Raw genomic sequence first — 24,496 nt, forward strand, 5'->3', positions numbered from 1 at the left:
ATGGTACTGGGAACTCTACCCAGGTTGTGTCATGAAGACAAGCGCCAAAACCTACCAGGACACTGAAGGCGAAGCCTGACGATGGTTTGTTGAGTTCTGAGTCTCTAACCTCCTGAGTAAGCCTTAGACGGCTTCATTCAGTGTCTTGAAGCCCAGTTACTTGGTGCTCAGTTTTGGGTGGACTAGTGAGGTTAAGCCCCAGGAGATCAATGGTAAAAGAATCTGATTGTCACAATCTAAGCACAGTAACCCCTGTCTGCCCTGGTGCTCCTGAAAGAGTTACACTCCGGTAGCGACTGACCAATCAGAGGGTGGAAGAACATTCCGTTGTCCTGCAATACCCTCTTATTCGGCAGTCTGCACCCTATCATGCCCCCTATTATGCTGGAAACTCCGTGCAGCAGATCCTGGCTCACTGAACAGCCTTTGCGGGTCCGAAATAAAGGCTCAGTTGGTTTTGCAAAAATCGCCCACATGGGGCGAGTATTTACAATCAGCAAAAACAACTTCAGACATACAAGAGGCGTGGGATAGTAAGATGGAAAGGGCGGCTTTCAATAAAACGTGTAATTGTGCTGCAAAAAATCTGTCCCTTGTCGAAGATGAAAAAGCCTTGGTAAAACGCAAACATTCCTGGTCAGTTATAAACTCTTATGTCAAACTAAAACCGCAAGCTTATTTGGAGGCTCATTTTCGATTGTTTTTAAAAAAGAGTTTTATGATGTATCGGTTTGGAGAATATGAAACAAAGGATTTGCGACAATCATGGAAAGGAAAATTCGCAAATGAAAACTGCCGTTTATGTGGATACCACACCGAATCTTTATGTCACCTGATGTGCGTTTGCCCCTCTTTGAAGGAAGCAAGAATGAGACTTTTAAAACCAATTTTAAATGATCTTAACATCCGCACCTGTTGACAAACTGTGACTAGTTGGTTGGGAGGCGCATCAACTATTCTCATTTGTCGAGGGGTTACATTTCTTACCTTGATTAACAACCTCTTATGTAAAGAAGATAAAACAAAATGAACTAGGATATAAATGAGTTGGCAATATGGATGAACTGTAAAAAACTTTTTTATTTTCAAGGGTTTTTAATGTATCTTAGTTTTAAATCATGGAAATTGATTTTAAACAAATAATTTATCTTTAGGTCAATGCTTTATGGTTGATATAACCAAATAAAGTTTTTCTTGAACTGAACTGAACTATCATGCCCTTCCTCATCAATGTTGTACAGTGCAAGGCATGAAAAACACAATAGAGGGCGTTGGGCAGACTTACAACAACAATATGCGTTTGTGGAATTGACTTGATATACTACTGGTTTTAAACATTGTTGAAGCACTTATATCTGATTATCAGAAGGGCAAATTCCAGTGTACCTTTGGTCCGCTCTGCTGTGCTGTTTATTGTGCAGGATGTCACCTTCATCGTGCCTTAATGCAACTAATCCTGCATACGGTGCTACATATATACTTTTGCTGTTTGTGTTCTTCCTTTTCTGTATTCTATACCATTTTTGAGTTACAGAAAGACGTGACTATTTAATTTTCAATTTCACAACATAAAGAAGTCTTCCTTCTTAAATCTTTATGCATTGTTGATCTTGTATCTCTAGGGCATTTTCAGCATTCCTTATGCATGCCATATTTTTGGAGCTGCGTATATACATTTCGGCCCAAATCTGTGTCTCTTCAGTCTTTTACCTTCTGCTTGGCTTCTGTGTCCACTTCTGTGCTTCATTCCCTTCTCATACCTTTTCGTTTCCCATGTTCTGTTTTTATGTGCTTGCATACAACTTGTTCTGTCTTCAAGATCTATACTAACTGTAGGAATCTGGCTTTTCTACGTGGTCACTCACAATGTTTCACTTTTTGTTGGACCCAATATTTTTGCTGGCTCTAACACTTTGTGCATTTTACTTTACTTTTAACCAGGAGTAGAATGCTGGTGCTCCACCTTTAAACATAATTGGCTTATTCCTAATTTGCACATTTAATTTGCCTTGAAATCCTTAGAATATGGTGTAGAAAGTGCACCTATTGTGCCAACCACTCTAGTGGCAGTACAAACATGAGATGTAGCCTGACTGCTGCAGTGTAAAACCTGCTTTGTAACCTGTTAAAATACCCCTTTTGACAGGTAAATACCTCCCATTTAAGTAATAGTTATTCACCTATGTGTACACCTTGTAGCCCACAAGGTATGGTGCATAAAATATACAAGTGGGACATAGTATAAAAGTAATGTTAAAATGTCCATGAAGTGACAAAGCCGTAAACGCTATTTTTACTGTGGCAGCCTGGCAGGCCTAGCTGTCCTATGTAGAAAACCAGAGCAGAGGTTAAACTACTAATATTGTATCTCAGGAATGGGACTAGACAGAAAAGAAATGAAACCACAATTTTTACTAGATAGTGAAACTTCAATTGATTTGGATTTTTAGTAAATATTAAGGAAGCATAACTTTTGTAATGTTACCCTTTACCTGCCTGAACTGTCAAGAATGCCTCTCAGACCAAACAATAGGCTGAACAGAAAGTACATCCCCTGCCATGTCTGAACTGGGGTGGCTTGGTGAGCAAAATAACGATAGATTAAACCCAGATCTGTGACTGGGGGTGAATGTTTTGCCATTGTGCAACATTCCGTCCATCATCTTGTGTGTTTTGCTGTTCACCCTATGTGGGAAGGGTATGCCCAGACGTGGGTCCCGTGCTCACTAAGCCACTGGAGTCAAGCTATCCTGTCTGAAGACAGCTGATAGCCAGAAACAGTCGTAGGATGCTTGATTCCGGTCCAGGGAAGACATGGCTTGGCAGTTCGGGCTGGACTGTTCCCATGAGGCCCAGGGTCAAGACTGATTTACATATGGCCATGTCTGAACTGGGGTGGCGAAGTGAGCAAAATAACGATGGATTAAACCCAGATCTGGGACTGGGGGTGAATGTTTTGCCATTGTGCAACATTCCGTCCATCATTTTGTGTGTTTTGCTGTTCACCCTATGTGGGAAGGGCATGCCCAGACGTGGGTCCCGTGCTCACTAAGCCACTGGAGTCAAGCTATCCTGGCTGAAGATGGCTGATAGCCAGAAACCGGTCCTAGGATGCTTGATTCTGGTCCAGGGAAGACATGGCTTGGCAGTTCGGGCTGGACTGTTCCCATGAGGCCCAGGGTCAAGACTGATTTGCATATGATTCAGAAAAGGGGGGTGGTGATGGACAGAGTATCTGAATTAAGCAGAATACTACTACCCAGTCAGCAGATCAGGGCTTAATCCATCACCATTTTTTAGCTCACTGCACCATCCCAGCTCAGAACCTGTCTACATGCAAATTAGTCTGTCCCTGGCCCAGTGCATCATGGGAACAGGGCAGACCAAACTACCAAGCCAATTCTTTTACTGGAAAGGAAACAAGCTTCCGGGGACCGGTTTCTGGCATTACAGCCGTCTTCGGCCCGGCTTGCTTGAATCCTGATGGTGCAGTGAGCAAGGGACTCGCATCCGAGCATACCCTTCCACGCTTATGGTGGACAAAACGATTCAGAAAAGGGGGGTGGTGATGGTCAGAGTATCTGAATTAAGCAGAATACTACTACCCAGTCAGCAGATCAGGGCTTAATCCATCACCGTTTTTTAGCTCACTGCACCCTCCCAGCTCAGAACCTGGCTACATACAAATTAGTCTGTCCCTGGCCCAGTGCATCATAGGAACAGGGCAGACCAAACTACCAAGCCAATTCTTTTACTGGATGCATATGGCCATGTCTGAACTGGGGTGGATTGGTGAGCAAAATAACGATGGATTAAACCCAGATCTGTGACTGGGGGTGAATGTTTTGCCATTGTGCAACTTTTCGTCCATCATCTTGTGTGTTTTGCTGCTGCAGTGTAAAACCTGCCTTGTAACCTGTTCAAATACCCCTTTTTGACAGGTAAATACCTCCCATTTAAGTAATAGTTATTCACCTATGTGTACACCTTGTAACCCACAAGGTATGGTGCATAATATATACAAGTGGGACATAGTATAAAAGTAATGTTAAAATGTCTGTGAAGTGACAAGGCCGTAAACGCTATTTTTACTGTGGCAGGCTTAGCTGTCCTATGTAGAAAACCAGAGCAGAGGTTAAACTACTAATACTGTATCTCAGAAATGGGACTAGACAGAAAAGACAGAAAGGAAATTAAACCACCATTTTTACCAGTTAGTTAAACTTCAATTCATTTGGATTTTCAGTAAATATTAAGGAAGCATAACTTTTGTAATGTTACCCTTTACCTGCCTGAACTGTCAAGAATGCCTCTCAGACCAAACAATAGGCTGAACAGAAAGTACATCCTCTGAGCTCAAAAGAATATTTAGAGTAGTGTCTGTTGGCAGCCTGTGACACTACACTGCTAAATCCTGCTTGACACGTCTGTTAAGTCATATGTTTCACTTGAGGCACTCTTGTGGATTTCCTTTTCTAGTTGCTGGAGGACCCTGCTTTTGTCCCACCAGACTTCTCTGTCTGTGTTTGTTATGGGTATAGTGGTTGCTTCAAAATTGTGGGCCTATATGGAGTGGGGCAAACAGGAACTACTGGAAAATTGAGTAGGGTTTGACCGGGATCTTTTAACTCATTGGTTGGGGAGTGCCCTTGAGTCACCCTCACCCACTAGCTGATGCCAGGCTTATGTGACACCTGCAGGCACCCACTTCAGAACACTACTGGAGATGTGGAAGAACAGAAAAGGACTCAACCTGCTGTCTGTGACCAAATGTATGTATGTATGTATTGGCATTTATATAGCGCACTACTTACCCGTAGGGTCCCAAGGCGCTTCGACCGCTGCGAAACCCTTCCTGGCTTCCCTGAGAGATGGTCCCTTAATGGGTATCTCCAGGGTGAGGCCAGGCATCCCCGGCGGTCTGGTGGGGCCGTTAGTGAAGATGAGGCAAGCTAATGCCCAGAGTTGCCGAGTGTGATCGCTGATCAGAGTGGGCACCGAGGCGAGAGAATTATCGAGTCCGCTGACCCTGGTCCAGAAACCTGCCGCGCCGGGAATCGAACCCTGGTCCCGGGCCGTCCTCTGCTCTCGGGTCTGCCGCCTCTAACCAGTGAGCCACACTACTTCACTTAAAGAGGAGTCCAAAGCACTGCACCTGCTCTCCCTTGTACTCAGAATGAAGAAGTTGGCTCCAAGTGTCATTTGGCTGACCTTCTGTGTGGCTACAGGCACATCACAAACTGCAAGAGGCCATTTTCCTAAAGTGCTCAACTGACTAGTGGCAATTGTACTAGAACCGGACTCTGTTGTTGGCCTTAACCTGATACCCTGGAAGTCTCTAGGTACCCTCTCCAGAGGTCCTGGGGCTCTAGAAGTGTACTCATGTGGTTCATTGGAAGTTAAAAGACCAAGTTAGAAGGTAAAATCTTTGACCAAGATGAACCTTGGTGGTGTATATGATGCACGTTCCATCGGCCTCAAATCGTTTCTAGGTCCTAAGTCGGCCATTGATTATCATTGGTGCTTTGTGCCTTTTGGAGCTAGTTTTAGTTAAAACTTTAAAGATTCATATCTCCAGTTCTCATTATTGAATTTTTGTATATATATTTTTCGAATTCCGTTTGGGATTTTTATTTTCCATTTTTGGCTTTATCACTGCTTGGTACCACATAAATACTTTACACATTGTCCTCAGTTGAGCATCTCTGCTCTGTGCCATGGCTATCAGGGAGAAGAGTTAAGGTTAATTTAGTGACTTGGAGAGTTCACCCTGAAAAGGATTATGATTATTCATTGTTCTTAGTAGTCAACCCCGGCCAAATGATAACCAAGGGCTAGATGTAGGTAAATCTTTTTTACTGATTCTAAAATACCAAATTTTACCGATTCAGTATTTTAGAATCGGTAAATTAGATGTGGGTAATAATTAGGTATTTTTTACTGAATCGGTAAGATTCGGTAATTACCGAATCGGTATTAACCGATTCGGCATTTGCCATTGATTCCTATGGGCCTGGAGGCCCATAGGAATGAATGTCAATTACGGAATCTGTAATTACCAATTTGGTAAATACCAAATAATTCAAGGGTGGCAGGGTGTCACTTTGACACCCTGTTGCACCCCTGATTAGTGCTTGTGCCCTTAGGGCATGTATGTGTGCCACATGGCACAGGTGTACATGCACAGATTTTCATTTACAGAGGTATTCGTTATTTACCACCAACTAATAGTTGGTGGTAAATAACGAATCCTTAAAGCCCTGTGACACTGTTTACAGTGCCACCTACATCTCAAAATACAGATTTGGTAAAATTACCGATTCAGTAAAATTACTGAATCTGTATTTTGAGATGCCCTACATCTCAGTATCCAAATACTGGTTGGTTACGGCCGAAAATCGGTATTTTCGGCCGTTACCGACCGGTATTTGGATACCTGCATCTGGCCCTTGGGGTTCTTACACTAACCTTTTCCTTGAGTCCTCAGTTCTTCGGTTAAGTCTTGTGTTTTGCTGCCAATGCCTTATGCAAGTGGTGTGATCTGCTGGCAGCGTTTGGCACAGTGATTAGGATCCTGTTTTACGACTATCTGTTGGCACGTGCCTCATCGCAGTCATTGCTGTGCTGGCAGCACCCTCTCCTCATTCGCGAGCTCCAGCCATGAGCATCACCCCACTTGTGAATCCTGTGCTTGTCTCTTGTCCCTGAATTGAGCCCTCACGTCTGCCTGTTTCAGATTTGTGTTTCTAATCCTGATCTTGTGATAACAGTTTTCTGTACTTCCCTGCTTAGCTATCCTTTCCCAGTTGCCACCAATTCTCTTTCTGATCCTGTAGCATAATTTTATTTTTGGGGAAAGAGGTACCTTTTGTTTACACGAGTAGAGCTCACGTCTACATCTTTAACTACACCCTATAACAAGTCTCCGCCCTGACATTGGGTTTCATGTGAATTGTTTTGTGATGATATTTAGGTCAGCCAATCCAGTCCCACTTCTTTTCATGCACCCCATCTGCTACCTAGTGATACTCTGTATCTTTGCTTCTCTCCCTTTTCTTCTCTGTTGTTTGCAGCTGGTTTGTCACCTACGCCCGGCTCTGCTTTGGCTTGTGCTGCTGTCCCTTTCCAATCCAGACTGGTATGTACTCGGTTTGAGTTTTCATTGCTGCTAATTAGCTCCACTCATTTAACTTCTGAAGGAAACAACACCCCTCAGCAGCACCAAAAGAGACTTAGGCGCCGGTTTGAGAAAGCACCCTAACAGAAAGAAACAAAGTATGGTCAAACATTTCATTTTTTGTCGGGTGTATGTCGTTACAACGCAATGTTTTACATCGCAGTACTTTACGACGCATGTTTTACAAGGCAAGTCGTTACCACGACTTGCGTTGTTGGGGGCTGGATAGTGAATAGTTTAATTTACTAATCCAACTCCAGTCCCCGTGGATAGTAGGGAAGGAGTTGGATAGTAAATTAAACTATTTACTATCCTGGAGCGCCCCAGCGCAATTCGTTGTTACAACTTGCATTGTAAAAGTTGTGTCGTAAGGGAACTGTGGTGTAACATCAGCGTTTGTAAAGGATGTTCCCCATTTTTGTCTATGCCTCCATGGCTTAGAGAGAGTAAAAGCCTTAGAAATTAAGTACAGAAATCGATAACACTTTTCCATATCTATTCTGCCCATATATCATTTCATTTTGAAATCTTTATTTCAGCAATATGCCATAAAAGAATACAAGAGCATAAAAAAAAACAATATTCATGGATGGCAATTCAATACGCTATTGCATGCCAAAATGAGTTCCCCAGCATTTTGCTAGTGCAGACAATTTTGGCAATGCTTTTGCAGATAAAAAACACCACTTTAAAAAGATATAAATAAATCATTTGATAAAAAACAGTAAAGAATTTACAGGATTTACAGAAAGACAGTACACTTTCTATTAGCTAACAATCCATAATCAGGTTCTGGCAATTAAATACCTTCGCTTGTGCCACATTGCTGGCAGGTATTGCGAAGCACCAAAAACAATGGGTCTAGTTGTATCTGTTTTTAGCACTCTTAGAGCATGCATACATTGTGTAAAACCAAGATTCTTGCACAAAGGTACGAGCCAATACTTCCTGGGCTTGTACTATGCTGGACAAAAGAAGAGAACGTGCAGATCAGATCGTGCAGATCATATTCCATGTCACAGTCACTTTTTCAGAGCAGCAGGTGACCATCTACTGGTAAAGGCTTGCAAGGGTAGAGCACCATATCTCCACTGTACATACAATTTTCTTGCTAAAATAGGATATATGTCATCCATAAAATGCTCAAAATGGTAGAAGTCTTTGACCATTAAAAAGGAGGCAGTTAAAGTGCCAACATGGGGGTTGGACAATGCAGCAGTAAGTTTATCATCATTAAATGTCCTCGTGAGTAGCTTACGTGTGATCTTTTTGCAGCCCCTCTCCGGGTCAGACCATAGGGCAGGTACTCCTAACCGTTCACATTCATTCTTTATAAATATAAGCCAGGGAATTTTCCCTGCTCTGGAAAAGGTCAGTATTTCTTTAAGTTTCAGCCTGTAGTATGACAGCTCCGGTGTGACCCAGAGCCTGCGCCAAAACCTGAGAGGTTTAAGCGCTAGTTCCTCGTCATGGGTCTGACCCCCAAATCGAGCATTAGAGGGAAAAGTGGAGTGCTAGATGGTAGTGCTAGCAACTGTCTTAAAAATGTGTTTTCTATCTTGGTAATTTCGGGCCTACAAGAGTATCCCCATAGTTCGCCGCCATACATAATCGCACCCCTAGCTTCTGTTTTATATACCTCCAAAGGTGGACTGTAGAAAATTGGAAATATTGATGTACATAAGCAACGTTCATTTCCCTTTTCCCACTCCTCTCCCCGCATGCACCATGAATACCGTAAAGCATTGACTGCATCACTCTGCCAGCAAAGGCCTGTACCCATGTGTACATGACAGCTATTTTAGGCACCCTAGCCTTTTGCCCGCGTAAGATTAGAAACACCGGCTTCCCTTCTGCGCGTATTTGAACCCCCCCCCCTCTCTCACATGCATAAACCATGAAACCCTCTCCCTCTGCGCGACCCTGCCCTGAAAGGCAGCCCTTCTGCTTGACCCACGCAAACCCCCATTTACTCTTGAAGAGGCCACCTTCGCCCCAGCTGACATAGCCCTCCCCAGCTGCACCTGACTACCACCGCTCTCTCATGCATGAGTCATAAGACCTCTCTCTCTGTGCGACTCTGTCCCTGTGCACACCCTGGCTCCCTCTTCCCCTTCTCCCTCACACGGGCAAGTCATAAACCTTCTTCTGCAAGACCCTGTCCTTGGAAGTCACGGCCGCGCCTGACCAACACCTCCTTTCCTTCCATGAATGCCCCTCTGTTGACAAGCCCTCCCTCCGCACTCAATTGTCCACGCGGCATGAATACTACTCCTTTGATGACCCCTTCCCCCGAGTCCGACTGACCACACATGTCCGAGGCCATCGCCTAAAGCCAGGAGATACCATTTACTGCCTTTTTTTGTATGAAGTCACTCCTCTTCAAAGGACCCACTATTGATCCTGGCCACCCCACCCCCTGGGCTATGATCAGGCACACACATCCTAAACAGCTGACGGAACACTCAGCTGCGTGATTGCCCTCCCCTCTCATCAGCAGGTCAAGGGTCCCTATTGCGAACACATGTGGGGTAGGATTGACACGAGGATTATGGGGATGTCTTTTCTTTGTTTCACAATGCTGTGATTGTAATGCCAAGTGTTTTGTGAAGTATAAAAGACGGAGTCTCAGCTCACTTGTTAGAGCACCTCCCGATGACACCTTGTTTCGTGTCTGAAATGACAGGCTCTCCTCATGAGAAATAAATTCTGTTCTTGTGATTCCTGCTCCCAGCGCCCGTCTCTTTATTTTGGTAACTATTCAGAATGGGAACTAATAGGCGACTTGCGCCAGCCATCCGGGCCTCGATACTAGTATGGAAACCCACATTTCTACAATTGGCGTCCCAACGCGGGGTCCATCAGTGACATAGGGTCCAATAAGAGAGATCCAGACGATGAGGTGAACATCTAAATGATCGGAGTATACCTGCCTTGAGAGGGCCCTCGTCCGGCTGCCGATTGAACGAACTTCACCAATTCTGAACGGACCTCTCTTGAGTGACCCACTGTCCTGACTGGAATCCCACAGGATTGCTGCGGTAAAATCATGGAGTAAGAGAACGATCGGGCGCTGGAAGGAGGAAGGCGAAGAACTGCCCACATGGTCCGGTCCGGGTAAGGTCGCGTAAATGCGACAAATTGTGAAATAATTGTTTGGTTTGGATAATACTAGTATTACTCTTTTGTTGGTACCTCTGGAGATTCACCGTCTGCAAACGGAGAAACAACAGGCTCTCCCTTTGCAAGCAGTGAAGGATAGGTAACGCAGACTTTTGTCCCCGTTGTAATCCGTCGTGCCTATCTTCCTCCCCCACTGTTTCCCGAACTATTGTTCGTGGATTATTGTCTGGAGATTCTCTGTCTACAAACAGGAAAGAACAAGGTCCCTCTTTGTAGGTAGCGAAAAGGTAGGTAACGCAAACCTTTAACAAGTCGTACCTACTTATTCTCCCCACTGATTGTTTGATTGACCGTACATTAAGTGTTCGGTATTGGTTCTTTTGAGGTATTCACCGCCTGCAAACAACGGAGAATAGAAATATTCTGTCTAGTCTTTGCCCGCCGTGATAAGATAGGTAGTGCAGACTTTTGTCCCCGTTGTAATCCGTCATGCCTATCTTCTCCCCACTGATTGGTAGCCTGTTTAGCCCGGACCGCTTATTAGAGTTGAACCATCCAGCTCCACTGGAGGGCACACCTAATAAGGACCTGTTCATTAAGTGTGGACTAGTCGCTATAGCTTATAATAGGTTATGGCATAAAAATACAAGAAAAGGAGTTGAGCGAAATCAGTAGGCCACTGAGGAGTTATCAACTTCGCTAAAAATTAAATAAGAAACGTTAGAAATAACCCGTAATAAGAAACATAAAAATGGCGAGGGAAGACAAGCTTGACACCAAGGCAAGCCACGAGGTAGCTAGGTTCCGTTGCCTATTCCTGCCCTAAACATGTCTGCCTCATTGCCCACCACGCCCAAATAACGGTCACATGAAATAGATACAAATCAATAGGTACCTACCCCCATTCCGGAAACTCCCGAAGTGCCACAGGTCCGCGGTTACGCCCATCCGGTAGGCGAGGCCTCGAGGCATGCGGGGCTCGCCTGGCCGCAGTCGGAAGGGGAGGCTGTGGGGCGGACGGCCCAGAAAACCGTGATGGCCTCTCCTTCTCTCCTCTTCTGCTGCCCTGCAGGCCACGGGGGGGCTGTCTTGCCTCAGCCACCGACCACCCCCCCCCTCTGTCTCTCGCCTGGTCCGGCCCGCAAAGAAGGCCGAAGCCAAAGCGAGAACGGCGGCGCTTACAGGTAGTCCCGCCACATGTCAAATTCCTGGATAGTTTCAGGTAGTCCCGCCACATGCCGACGCCTGGACAAGCGCAAGTAGTCCCGCCACATGTCCACCCCTGGAGAGTTGGAGGTAGTCCCGCCACATGTCAAAAGGGGGGGGCTGTCTTGCCTCAGCCACCGACCCCCCCCCCCCATCTTCAATAGCCGGCACGGCCAATATCGAAACGGCAGAGCCGAGGATCGGCGAGGGGTCGCTGGAAGGGGGAGGTGGCGCGAACGAGCCTCCCCCACCTCCCTCCAGGTGGAGGCTTCCAGCGACGCCCCAACGCTCTTACTTAAAGAGGGTCCACATCGAAAAACGGTCTTTTGCCCGGGGCGGGCACACGCCCATGCCTTCTCTCCTCAACTTTGAAGATTCTATGAGAGCCGGGGGGGCCCGACCCCTCTGCATGGGTGCCCCCGTCCCCCTCACCGGGACCCGCGACATCGACACACTCCTGCCGGCGCCAGCCTCAGTTTGGAAATGGCTAAAACACAGCCAAGGTACAGACTTGTTCAGTTCCGGTGGAACACCAGAATGACCCGGTAGGAAAATTGTTGTTGCCCTCCCCACTCTTTGACTGATGGCCCATTTGTTAGACTGTTACCACATTGCGAAAAACTTTTTGAATTACCAACGGAAGGTTCTGGTCCAACCATGAGTCATTGAAGACATTCTGACTATACCGGAACCTGCCTGACCTCGCCCAAAATGGCGCCGATACACGAAATGAAAACTTTCGAACTCCCTGTTCACCTGGATTGCTCGAATATTGATGCTCTGAGATATGTATGCATTTTTGGACAATGAAAGTCGATAGGATGGATAGTGATTATGTGCTTAGAGAAAAAAGCAATACAGATATTGATCATGTGTTTGGACAATGAACTGATTTAGGGTGGGTACTAATTATGAATGGGAACAATGAATTGGTGTAATTTAGACAGTGAACGAGCATCTGGATAATGAATTAATGAATTAATTGAAAACCTGAATTCTTGATGTGCATCATGCTTGCTCTGTAGTAAAGTTCAATGCGATTTTATTTCACTGCCGCACTTTATGCAATGAACTGCCACCAACTTCGTTCTTCTTATGTACAGTTCCAATCTGCTCCGTGGCCGGTCCACTGGGTTATAGGCCTGTATTTATACACCAGCACTTTTTATTAAAAGTATTTTTGAAAAAGAAAGCATAGTTGTAGCGGTTGCATTAATGAGCTTTGAATGTATTACTACTGAAAGCAACGAGAAAGTATGATGAAGGCTGAAGGTTAAAAAGGACCCGATATTTAGCAGCTACATTGTGTGTCACAGGCAGCCGGAAAGGTGTTTTTAGACGCCCTTAAAACGACACCACAGAAATGCCATCTAACCACCATCCTTACACACAACCAAAAGGGGTTGTGGCCAAGTAACTCATGTAGATACGCAGATCGTCAATGATTATCTATCTGACATTTCTGGTCCTTCTGGGCTTAAACGCCGAGATGGTAAAGAAATGCAGTACGTGGAGATAGGTCGAGTATGTGGTAGGTAAAAGCATTTTCGGATTACTGCATGCTGATGTGGTTTGAATGCTGCCCCCCACCCCCTTCTTTCTCCGCCCTTCTGCAGGTCGCGTTGGAACATCGGCTGAAGTATGGGAGGACGATGATCGAACCACCGACGAAAAAGGGAAGAAGGGAATATGAGCATGGTCCTCATGACGATAAGTTTTTAAAAGACGTAGACTTAACATGACTGTTCCTCCTTAGAACATAGCGACTGGGAGGATGGACTGACAGAGACTTGACGGGTACTGTATGACGAAAATTGGCTCGAAATAACACGTTAGAGAATGTAACTAGACGTTTGACTAGGTAGGGAAAGGACAAAAGAAAAGTACACGGGTAAGGGTTACCAAGACTGCACCCATCTGGGAAGTTAGAAATGTTGCTGATGTTCAAAATATACTGCCCCCCTTCTCACACTCTTATAGATCTAGCCAAGCTGTCCGACTGTTCTCCCGATCAATACTTGCCGTTGCCTCAGCCTGAAGAACTTCCCACCAAAGGAAGAAACTGGAGAATGGTTTAAAATCCAACCATGGGTAAATAGCGCGACCAGGTTCATTTCTGATCGACTAACCAAGGTGTGAGTATTGGCCATTGAGAGCGCTCGAAGAGATAACAAGCGAGAGGGAAAAGGAGGGAAAGGTAGAAAGAGCTAAGCACGTAGGTAAATAGGATAGTAAAGGATAAATAGGATATAAAAAAAAATATAGATCTTGTTGGCCAACTATTGCTTTCTGTTTTTGTTGTGAATGTCTTATATATGTAATACATGTACTGTCTTCCTTCGTCTGAGTTTGTGTGTGTGTGTACTGTAGGGGTTTGTGTTCTTTCTTTGTTTACGTCTCTCCGTTACCTGACCCCCTACTGTTCTGTGTTATGAACGCACCAAATGACCTATTTTTGTACACGTCTCTCCCTTTCTCTATCTCTCTCCCTCACTCTGTCTCTCTCTCTCTCTCTCTCTCTCTCTACATGTCATGCGTGTACCAAATGGCTCGTTTAGATTGCGGACGACTCTCACTCTATGAGAGTCTCCTTATTTCATCTTCCTTTTTTGGTAAAATCGTGCCTCGCAGGCACCAGTCTGATTGGATAATTATTGAACGCGAAGGCGTTCAGCGAAATTGACCGAAAACTAAAATGATTGTAAATCGCCATATTACTGCCTCTCCTTTCTGCAAAATGAATGAACTCGAATTGGCTGAGAAGGAAAGGACAGGTAAGACGACTAAGGTCCCCCAATCTGGCCTTTATAGGGGAACTGTATGTCAATGGCACCTTATTTTTCTGTTCATCGGAGACGAACGCCAACGTCCAGCTTGACCCCCAACGCCCAGATTACCCCCCCCCCCTTCTTTTTGCACCCAAGCGCGAGCGCCCGAAGCATCCCCGCCCCATTTGATAGACCCCAGCTGCTGCCCCAGATAAACATGATGACCATGAGTAACTGTCGTCCCTCGAGAAAAACCTGTTTTACCTGACTCTCGATGATAGCGCCCCCGCCCTGTTTGGAAGGGTTAGCCAGCCTTGAAGGGAAATGTTAGACTGATAAAGGCTTGGGTTTGAAAGGCAAGTCTACACTGGAAGTTCCAAAATGTTGAAATTGATGAAATGCGCAGTTGATGGGAATATTATTTCTATAAATTTATGTCATGAATAGACGATGAATACCCTTGGCATGAACACAGTAGGAATGTTGACATATGCACTGCTTGGTAATAGACCTCTGAAGGTGACCGATGAGCGTATCTCCCAAGTGCGCAGGATTGAGGGAGGAATTCACCTGCATAAATGACTTCTTCTGTCAGTTCTCTAAAAACTTGTGTTTTACCTATTCAAAGATTTGCGATCACCGGAGGAGAAGGGTCGGACGTGCCTGGCTGCAGATCTTGAGATACATGCGACCTCGACCAAAGGTGGAGCTGCAGAGCAACAAGATACGGGACGAGACAGCAATTTCAAACGTGGAAAATGAAAAATGACGGGCTGCCCTGAAGCCCTCCGTCTGCTAAACCCACGTGTGCCTGGAGTCTCCGTCCCCCTTCTTTGGGCCCGATTGATGGGCCTGCCTGCTTGTTATCCTTTGCTCCCCTGGTCCCTTTTGTGTGTCCCAGGAACTCTGACCCAACTCCACTCTCTCTCCTATCGACTATTTGAACCACACACACCCTCTTTTCCCCGTGACCTATTGCCAAAAGGAAGAACTGCATTCAAATGGGAATAGGGTGTTGCCACGGAAATATAGGTGCCGAGCATAAGGCGCCGCCAAACGGATTGTTTAGGGAACAGGACTGTGGTCTAACAGCAGAGGACTGACCGCACCCTACAACGTGTAAGGATAAATCCGAGCTGGACCTATAGCTCCACCGCCGGTGCTCAACAGCGCCAACAAAAGGACACGGACTAGAGCCTACCAGTGATGGCTCACTGCTAAAAAGACACTGTGACGAAGAGATCTTGTGTATTGAACTGAATTCCGCCCTCAACTACTTGGTCAAAATGTTCATTGGTCACATTTTTAAGTCAGAAACATTTATGCTATGTAGTGCTTTGAAATGACAGGAACTCGACAAATGCAATCTCCTATGTGCTGCATTCTGCCAAACGCATCAACTGTCCATGATTATATGCCATATGTTAGTATTGACAAATGCTAATTCTTCGACCGCACCTGTTTATATGCACCCTCATCGATTACGAAAATGAACTTTGCTATGTAAAAAGGGGCGACTGTAGAAAATTGGAAATATTGATGTACATAAGCAACGTTCATTTCCCTTTTCCCACTCCTCTCCCCGCATGCACCATGAATACCGTAAAGCATTGACTGCATCACTCTGCCAGCAAAGGCCTGTACCCATGTGTACATGACAGCCATTTTAGGCACCCTCGCCTTTTGCCCGCCTAAGATTAGAAACACCGGCTTCCCTTCTGCACGTATTTGAAACCCCCCCCCCCTCTCTCTCACATGCATAAACCATGAAACCCTCTCCCTCTGCGCGACCCTGCCCTGAAAGGCAGCCCTTCTGCTTGACCCACGCAAACCCCCATTTACTCTTGAAGAGGCCACCTTCGCCCCAGCTGACATAGCCCTCCCCAGCTGCACCTGACTACCACCGCTCTCTCATGCATGAGTCATAAGACCTCTCTCTCTGTGCGACTCTGTCCCTGTGCACACCCTGGCTCCCCCTTCCCCTTCTCCCTCACACGGGCAAGTCATAAACCTTCTTCTGCAAGACCCTGTCCTTGGAAGTCACGGCCGCGCCTGACCAACACCTCCTTTCCTTCCATGAATGCCCCTCTGTTGACAAGCCCTCCCTCCGCACTCAATTGTCCACGCGGCATGAATACTACTCCTTTGATGACCCCTTCCCCCGAGTCCGACTGACCACACATGTCCGAGGCCATCGCCTAAAGCCAGGAGATACCATTTACTGCCTTTTTTTGTATGAAGTCACTCCTCTTCAAAGGACCCACTATTGATCCTGGCCACCCCACCCCCTGGGCTATGATCAGGCACACACATCCTAAACAGCTGACGGAACACTCAGCTGCGTGATTGCCCTCCCCTCTTATCAGCAGGTCAAGGGTCCCTATTGTGAACACATGTGGGGTAGGATTGACACGAGGATAATGGGGATGTCTTTTCTTTGTTTCACAATGCTGTGATTGTAATGCCAAGTGTTTTGTGAAGTATAAAAGACGGAGTCTCAGCTCACTTGTTAGAGCACCTCCCGATGACACCTTGTTTCGTGTCTGAAATGACAGGCTCTCCTCATGAGAAATAAATTCTGTTCTTGTGATTCCTGCTCCCAGCGCCCGTCTCTTTATTTTGGTAACTATTCAGAATGGGAACTAATAGGCGACTTGCGCCAGCCATCCGGGCCTCGATACTAGTATGGAAACCCACATTTCTACAGGGCCAGCAGGTTTAATGGTAGACTTGTTGGATAGCTTGAGGATTCCGCCTGCTAGTTGGGCCAATTTTAATTGTGACTTGATTTGCTGGGGGCCCCACGTCAGGCTCTCATTAATAGTGACCACCAGGTAGTCAAAAGTCGATACCCTTTCCAGCCTTGTTGTACCTAGACTAGGATTTGGCCGGGTGGTTGCATATATCATTAAAGGGGATTTTCACAATAAAAAAAAATTAAAAAGCTGTTACATGTTTTAACTTCTGCCAGGTATGCAATCAAAAACTCATTCCAAATTTCTTGTTTTTAACATTTGTCTTTTCGTTAGAGCTTTTTCTAATTTAGACTGACTGCCAACATTTAAAACAGGAAGTTACATCTGAGTAGGGTTGCAAAAGGTGCAGCATGAGGATCTATTACAGTAGTGTTGCCCAATACTGGTCCATAGAAGGACTGGTGCCATGCCACATTTTGAGCATAGCCACTTGCTAAATACTTGTATTACATACGTGGCTTTATAAGTAGCATGAAACCCATACCATTTGGCTTAATCTACCTCAGCTAACATGTAGCTGTACACACTATGCCGAGACATAGAAGATGTGTTGGACTCCCATAAGTAAACGATTGCATGACACTATATCGACAAAAACAATATAAACTTATACAGAAATCCAGAAAACATATTGAAAATATAAATATCATAACCATATACTTAAATAGCAATCATACAAATATTGATAGCAAAAATGCTGTAGAACAATATATAAAATACAATAATATTGTAATCAAAAATAGACATACGAATATTGCCTACACATTAAAAATAGTAAACATAACAATCACAAAAATCAAACGATTGAACACTAGAAAAATTGACATAATTCTAAATAAAACACACAATATTATTTTAAATGTTAAATTATCAAAATATAATTAGTATATTAAATAACCCATTAAAACACTAATCAACCAACCCCATAAATGGACAAAAAACAAATGCAAGCCAGTCTCCAACCAACCTATCAAAATAAGCATAAACAAATAGAATAAAAGCCAAGAAAATGAACAACAAAATGATTCCTAAAAATTAAATACAGCAGGATAGCGACAATCTTCTGGAATACAAACCTACAAATGAAGATTGAAACACTTCAACAAACTTCTTAATACTACAAAGTAAGTTTAACTATCAATGAAAGTTCCAGTGCTCTTGGACTTGGGCTGTAAAAGCATCAAAGACCAGGCCCGTCTTCGCCCATTGCTCCTATGGTCCCGCATATAGAGGGTCCCGGAATTAAAATCCTATGCCGACGGCCTATCAGAAATATTGAACACTGGGGGCTGGAATAAGATCAAGTGGCTGAGGGACATAAAAACTCTTTTGGGGGAACTGGGCCTAGGAGACTGCTGGACTACAAGATCTGCTCCTCCTAAGGCAGTCCTCAAAAAACTATATTGGGACTGGGTCTCTTGCCAACTAATTGGGATCCACAAAATTGCAATTCGACGGCAGCGTTCCTTAAAATAAAGGATGTGGTATCATATGAACCCTACATGGACCTAATTACTATGCCAGTGGACAGGGCCCTTTACTTCAAGTTTAGAGTTGGCACCCTTCCGCTAAGAGCAACTGTATCGAAGTGGAAGTCCTATGCTCATTTATCCCCCTTTTGCGCTTGTTGCCCAACCAGGCCTGAGACGGTGGCACATGTACTCTTTGAGTGCCCAGTCTATATCCATCCAAGGAGATACTGGTTGAAACCCCTCTTCAAACGCCTGGGAACACGCATGCATTCGGTGGCACTCCAAATTTTATTGACTGATACCTCTCCACTTATAGTCTGTGGTGTCTCTAAATTTTTAAAACGTTCTTGGTTGATTCGTTGCAATAGATTGACTATATCGATTTAATTCTTTTTAGCTAATTTATCTTAGGGAGCTCCCTAAAATTTTATCTTTTTAAAATGTACTAGCAGCCCGCCCCGGCGTTGCCCGGGCAGAAGGGGGCTGGGGGCAGCATTTTAAGGCTATGTGTACTCCCGCCCGCACCGGCATTGCCCAGACCACATCCGAGTGTAAATTCAATCCTTTTATTATGTTAGGCATAGTTTATTTTGTGTATCCTTCCGCCACCAGTGAGCCTCGTTGTTTGTTCTGTGCAAGTTAATGGTTGAGCATGAGATGGTTCCTTCCCGCTGATGGAGGCATTGCCGCCTCACCATCTTCTGAGTCATTAAAGCGGTTCTTTTCAAAGGAAGAGGGCAGCAGCGGTGACTCTGGGGAATATTATAGGGACAGTCTTTGCAGTTCGGAGGGATGTGTGGTTTTTTATTAATATCACATGAATAGTATTGCTTTTTGGCCATTTGTTGGTCTGTTGCTGGTGTTTCCCGAGCTGCGAGGGATGGCTAGAGTACATCAAAATCAATTGCCCAGACCGCATCCCTCCCGCCTCCCGCCCCGACATTGCCCAGCCTGCCCCCCGCCCCGACATTGCCCAGCCCGCCCCCCGCCGCCCGCCCCGACATTGCCCAGCCCGCCTCCCGTCTCGATCCTCCCGCCTGCCTTTGCCTTACCTGAGCCGCCCGCAACTGACTTCACCGCCACTCCTCGCCGCTCTTTGCCTTACCTGAGCCGCCGCCCACTCCGGACTCCACCGCCACTCCTCGCCGCACATCACCGCTCCTCCCCGCATATCGTCATTACGTGTAGGTCGCGGTCAGCGCTACGTCGCGGCCGGCGCTTGTTTTAGGGACTACTTTGTTTACAAATTTTAATTTTTTAATTTACGTTTCTTTTTTTTATTTAATGTCGCCTATGTCCATCTACACACCCTGAGAATTCCAACAATGTATTGGGTGTGTGGATTGGCGCTGTGGTTCCAGAGTTTACCTTGCCAAAAGGTTTGTGTTCTCTCTTTATAATAGTAGTATAGATAATAGTAGTATAGATATACCTACTGGCTATCGTCAGTAGGTTTTATATATATATATATATATATATATATATATATATATATATATATACACATATACACATATATACAAACATATATTTGATGTTTTAATAATGTACTTTTACAATGTATATGACTTTACCACACATGCATTTGCGTTATAATGGCATGCGTGATAAAGTCATATGCTTTGTAAAACTTTTAGAAATGATGTCTTTGCGGAGTAATAGTCCCGCGTTATAAAAACTGCGGAGTGATGGTATGCTGGATGTTGGTTTGCGGAAAATCATCACATGTCACTCACTGTCAGCTGACTCGCAGAGCACTGCCCAGCCCGGCAGCCTTAGCAGTCAGTTTAATCAGTTTGTTACTTTGGTGCAGGAGCTTCTAATGAGAGATCACGTTTTAAACAGATTTGCTTTTGGTGGGCGGGATCTGGCTGTCAGATTCCTCCCCAACCACCACAGCTCCTTGCTCTGATCCTGACGAGGCCTGGTGAAGGGCTGATGATTCCCTTTCTCCCTGGGAGTCCCGGCCTGGACTGTTCTGGTGGGGCATCGTCCCCGAAGCAGGGCCTAGTCAGGTGTATTGTATCGAATCACAGAGAATAGAAAGCCAGGCAGTAAGCACTTACTGGCTTAGCACAGTGAGGACTGACACTTAAAAATAAATATAATAGCATTTAAATTACCAAGTTGAGACTTGTGAATGTCTGGCTCTGGCAGAGTGGGGGGCCGGAGGGGCCAGCGTTATGAGAAGCTGCAGGCACCAAATTCTCCCTGGCAGCCGAGTCCAGTCCGGACTCACACAGCATGATCATTACAGGCTGCAAGCACCAAACTCAGTCTGCCTGGCAGGCTCTGCGATGGTACTCACTCGAGAGGCATCTTGTGAAAGGTTGCAGGCACGCACCAAACACTACCTGCAGTGAGAGTAGGGGCGAGTTGACTCCAGCCAGAAACTGTAGGAAATCGTGATATCTGACGCCCGTGAAGCAGGCGGCCCGCCTTAATTAGGGCGCTTGGCATCTCGACCGGCATTAGGCAAATGAAACATTGTTGCAGTAAGTTTCCCGGACTCCATGTCACATGAATAGTAAATGAAGCCGGCAGCAGGCAGAGTCTGTGACAGCAGCCTGAACCGTGCTCTGCTTCGTTCACTTATAGCACTCTGGGCTTTACAAGTACACGCAGCTGCAGCCATGTGGATAGCGACGGCGCAGGGAGAAATTAGGTGCCGTACGGAGTCTTCCGGGATTCCAGGCTTCAAAGTCTGCCTGCATTTTCATGCTTGAGGAGTGGAAATGGGTAGAGATGAGGGTGCGGGTGAACGCGGCTCAAGCAGCGCTCGTGTCTGGCCTGCCTACGGCAGTACCTGCGCATTGAGAAGGGAAGAACAGCAGGAGTGCAGGGTAGATAGGGGCGAGAGAGCACGGACAGTGGGTGGGGAAAAGCATTACGAGTGGTGCAGAAAGGGCAGTAACGGAGGGCCCGGGGGCTGCGGCTCGGACCTGGTGGGGGCTGTAGATATCACTGCAAAATCAAGTACTGTTAGAATGGGCTTTATTTTTAACCCCTCCCAATCCACCCTTCGGCTGTGTTTGCTTTATACCCGCTCTATGGCATGCTCTTCACCACGTTCCATCAACTATCCCCCCTCTGCCCCTCACCCTCGATCTCCCCATCGTATTCACTCACCCACCACACTCTGCCACGCTCCAGTTGTCTTCATCTTATGCTCTACGGGACAACCGAGTCCATCAGTTTTACCAAACCCAGCTCGGAAATAAGCAAACAACTGCCGCCCCCCGTTCGAATGTTTTAGCGTCAGCTTCCAGGATGACTGCAGTCCACTCATTGGTTCGTTAACCCTATCCCAACCTTGCTGCTATTGGACAAAGGCACCAAAAGTCTAAAAGTAAATAAAGCGTCTGATTGGTCAGTGCTGGATCAAGGTGTGCTTGGGTAAACTTACGACGTATTAACAAACCAAGGAAGGCACCTTCGGCCGGCCGGCGCTACTTCCAAGGAACTACTTTTTTTTTAATCGTACATTTTTTAAATAAGGTATATATATTTTTTTTATATAGCCTATGTCCTTCTGCTTGTCCTGACGTTTTCAAACATGTATTGGGTGTTTGGATTGGTGGTGTAGTTTTCGAGTTTACCTGGCTCAAAGGTCACAGTTCTCTCTTTATAATAGTAGCATAGATGACATACTTGTACTTTTTCTAAATGTTGTTTATTAATGTATGTTATGCTTGTAAGATATCTTTGCATATCGAATAAAGCTTTCAACCAACCAACCTATCAATGAAAGCTAACAAAATTAAGGAATAAGTAAAAGTATGTTAAAATACCAAATAATTAAAACTATGCTATGCTGTTTCAAAATAACAGGTGCACTCCTACAAGAAAAAACAAAATGCCAAAAACGAAAAATAACACAGATACTAACTTACTTGAAAAAAAGACACCTCAAAAGTAAGTATTGCACCAAAGTACACAACTAAAATGGAACTAAACATAGCATTTAAATACATTTATAGAGTACAACATCCCCCTTACTAAATTTAACATTATAAAATAAACCAACCCAATAAAACTGTACCAAAAGAAACACCAAATAGAGTTGCATTACAAACATCCACAACTAAACAAAGACAACACCCAGAACATAAGTTAAAATGAACACATGCAATATAAAAAAGTTAAAATAAATATAACACCTCATATTTTGTTTGATAAAATAAATTTACATTATTCATACTCTAAAACCCACAGAAAAAATGACAGAAACAGCAAAATACATCAAATCCAAAAAATGGGAAGCTGTTATTACAAATTAGAGGATATAGTTATATTAAGGAGACCACAGCCAGAGAGAAATTACACTGGAAATGCACCAAATATTATTCAAGCACTTTTCTATGGTAGGGCTACCACTGTAAATCAAATAGTTGATAGTGTTAGGGAACATAACCATCTCCCTAATTTTACTGAAATAGAAGTAAGAACTATTTTAAATTACCTAAATGAAGCCAGACGGATCAACAGGAACAATACTTAAAAATATTATGCCAATGGTACCTGAACAAGCAACAGGGTAACACACTGCCACACCAACCCTAAAAAAAATGTTTTCTAGAACACATATAACAGCCAGTGAAACACCTGCAGCGCATACAAATTATGTAGGCATAGATGTACCCCAGCACTTACTAATCACACATAAAAAGGCTCCTTTTTACTACATGACAACCTCAAGATTGATACAATAATCATGTATGATACCAAAAACAATTTACAAACCTTAACACAATTTAACACAAGAATGATGAATGGCACTTTTAAGCCGTGCCCGCCACCATTCAGTCAAATATACAAAATACATTACGAGTATTAAAAAAGAAACATCCCATTAGTATAGGCACTGTTACCTAGCAAGAATAATAAAAGATACAATACCATGCTAAGTTTACCTTTGTGAATACCGAAAAGTAGTAAAGTTAGACTTTTGGTCTAAGTTTACCTTTGTGACTACCAAAAAGAATACATTTACACAAAAGTGTAAGTCTGCCTATGTGAATCGGGCCCAGTATATTTTTGTTTCACAGATCCGGATCTTCAGGTCTACAATGGTTGCCAGGAACAGCCGGCTCCTTGAGCTTTACAAATGCAGATTTGGGAGCACAGGGATACAAATGGTGGATCTAAAGATTTACAAAATTGAAGCAGAGCAAAAGTGGTGTCCTTGTTCTATTTTGGTGGTGTATATCTAACCCTGGAGACTACATACGTCCTCCCTAGGGTCACGACATGCATGAAATGCACGTATTCATGGATCCCTTGCAATATATCATTGTGGCTTCAACGGAAATCACATCCAGACTATCAGATTGTGAGGATCTACCCATCCTTCTGAGGATCTATGGATCGTGAATGGAAAGGAGGAAAAAATTAGATTTGTAGCCCTCAGATTCTCCTTAAATCATCCAGCTCCATGGATTAGCTGAGGAAAAATAGGTGCTATTTCTACAAATGTAATCCTTCAATCCCTATCCAAAAACTTTTTGTAATGCAGATACAGCAAAAACTACTGAGTGGATTTACATCCAAACCACAAAGCCACTGTTGTGAGTAAGTTTCTAGTTTCATGCCAAGTTTGTGGTGATTCCATTCAGCAGTGTTTGCTGCAGACAAGAGCAAATATTACTATAAAAACTGAAATGGAACAAGCTTTTTTTTCACCCCTTTTATATTTCTCCGCTCTGGATGGATCTGCACAGAACCTGACATAATGAAACTTAGTTGAATGCACTAATAGTGTGCAAAACCATAGGTAGATTTGTCTAACCAAAATATTAACAAAGTTAAAATATTACTATAACTACAGAGGACACAGACTTCCAGTATCCTGATCTCTGGAGTCCTCAGTTGACAGCGGTGCCCCCATTTCTAAGACATTTCAGTGTCATAGATGCACACCTGAGTCCTGGCACAGTATGCAGTTGTACGCAATGGACAGCCCGGATAAATACTTTACAAATTCTAAACAGATGT

The 24,496-nt window shown here is 44.6% G+C and overlaps 1 protein-coding gene across 1 annotated transcript in view; it reads left to right on the forward strand.

Moving 5' to 3' along the window:
* LOC147718371 (phosphatidylinositol 3,4,5-trisphosphate 5-phosphatase 2-like) overlaps positions 1–24,496 on the forward strand; it is a 447,492-nt gene that overhangs the window by 198,284 nt on the left and 224,712 nt on the right. The window lies entirely within an intron of this gene.

This window comes from Lissotriton vulgaris, chromosome 4_1 (assembly GCF_964263255.1).
Source record: "Lissotriton vulgaris chromosome 4_1, aLisVul1.2, whole genome shotgun sequence".
NCBI lineage: Eukaryota > Metazoa > Chordata > Amphibia > Caudata > Salamandridae > Lissotriton > Lissotriton vulgaris.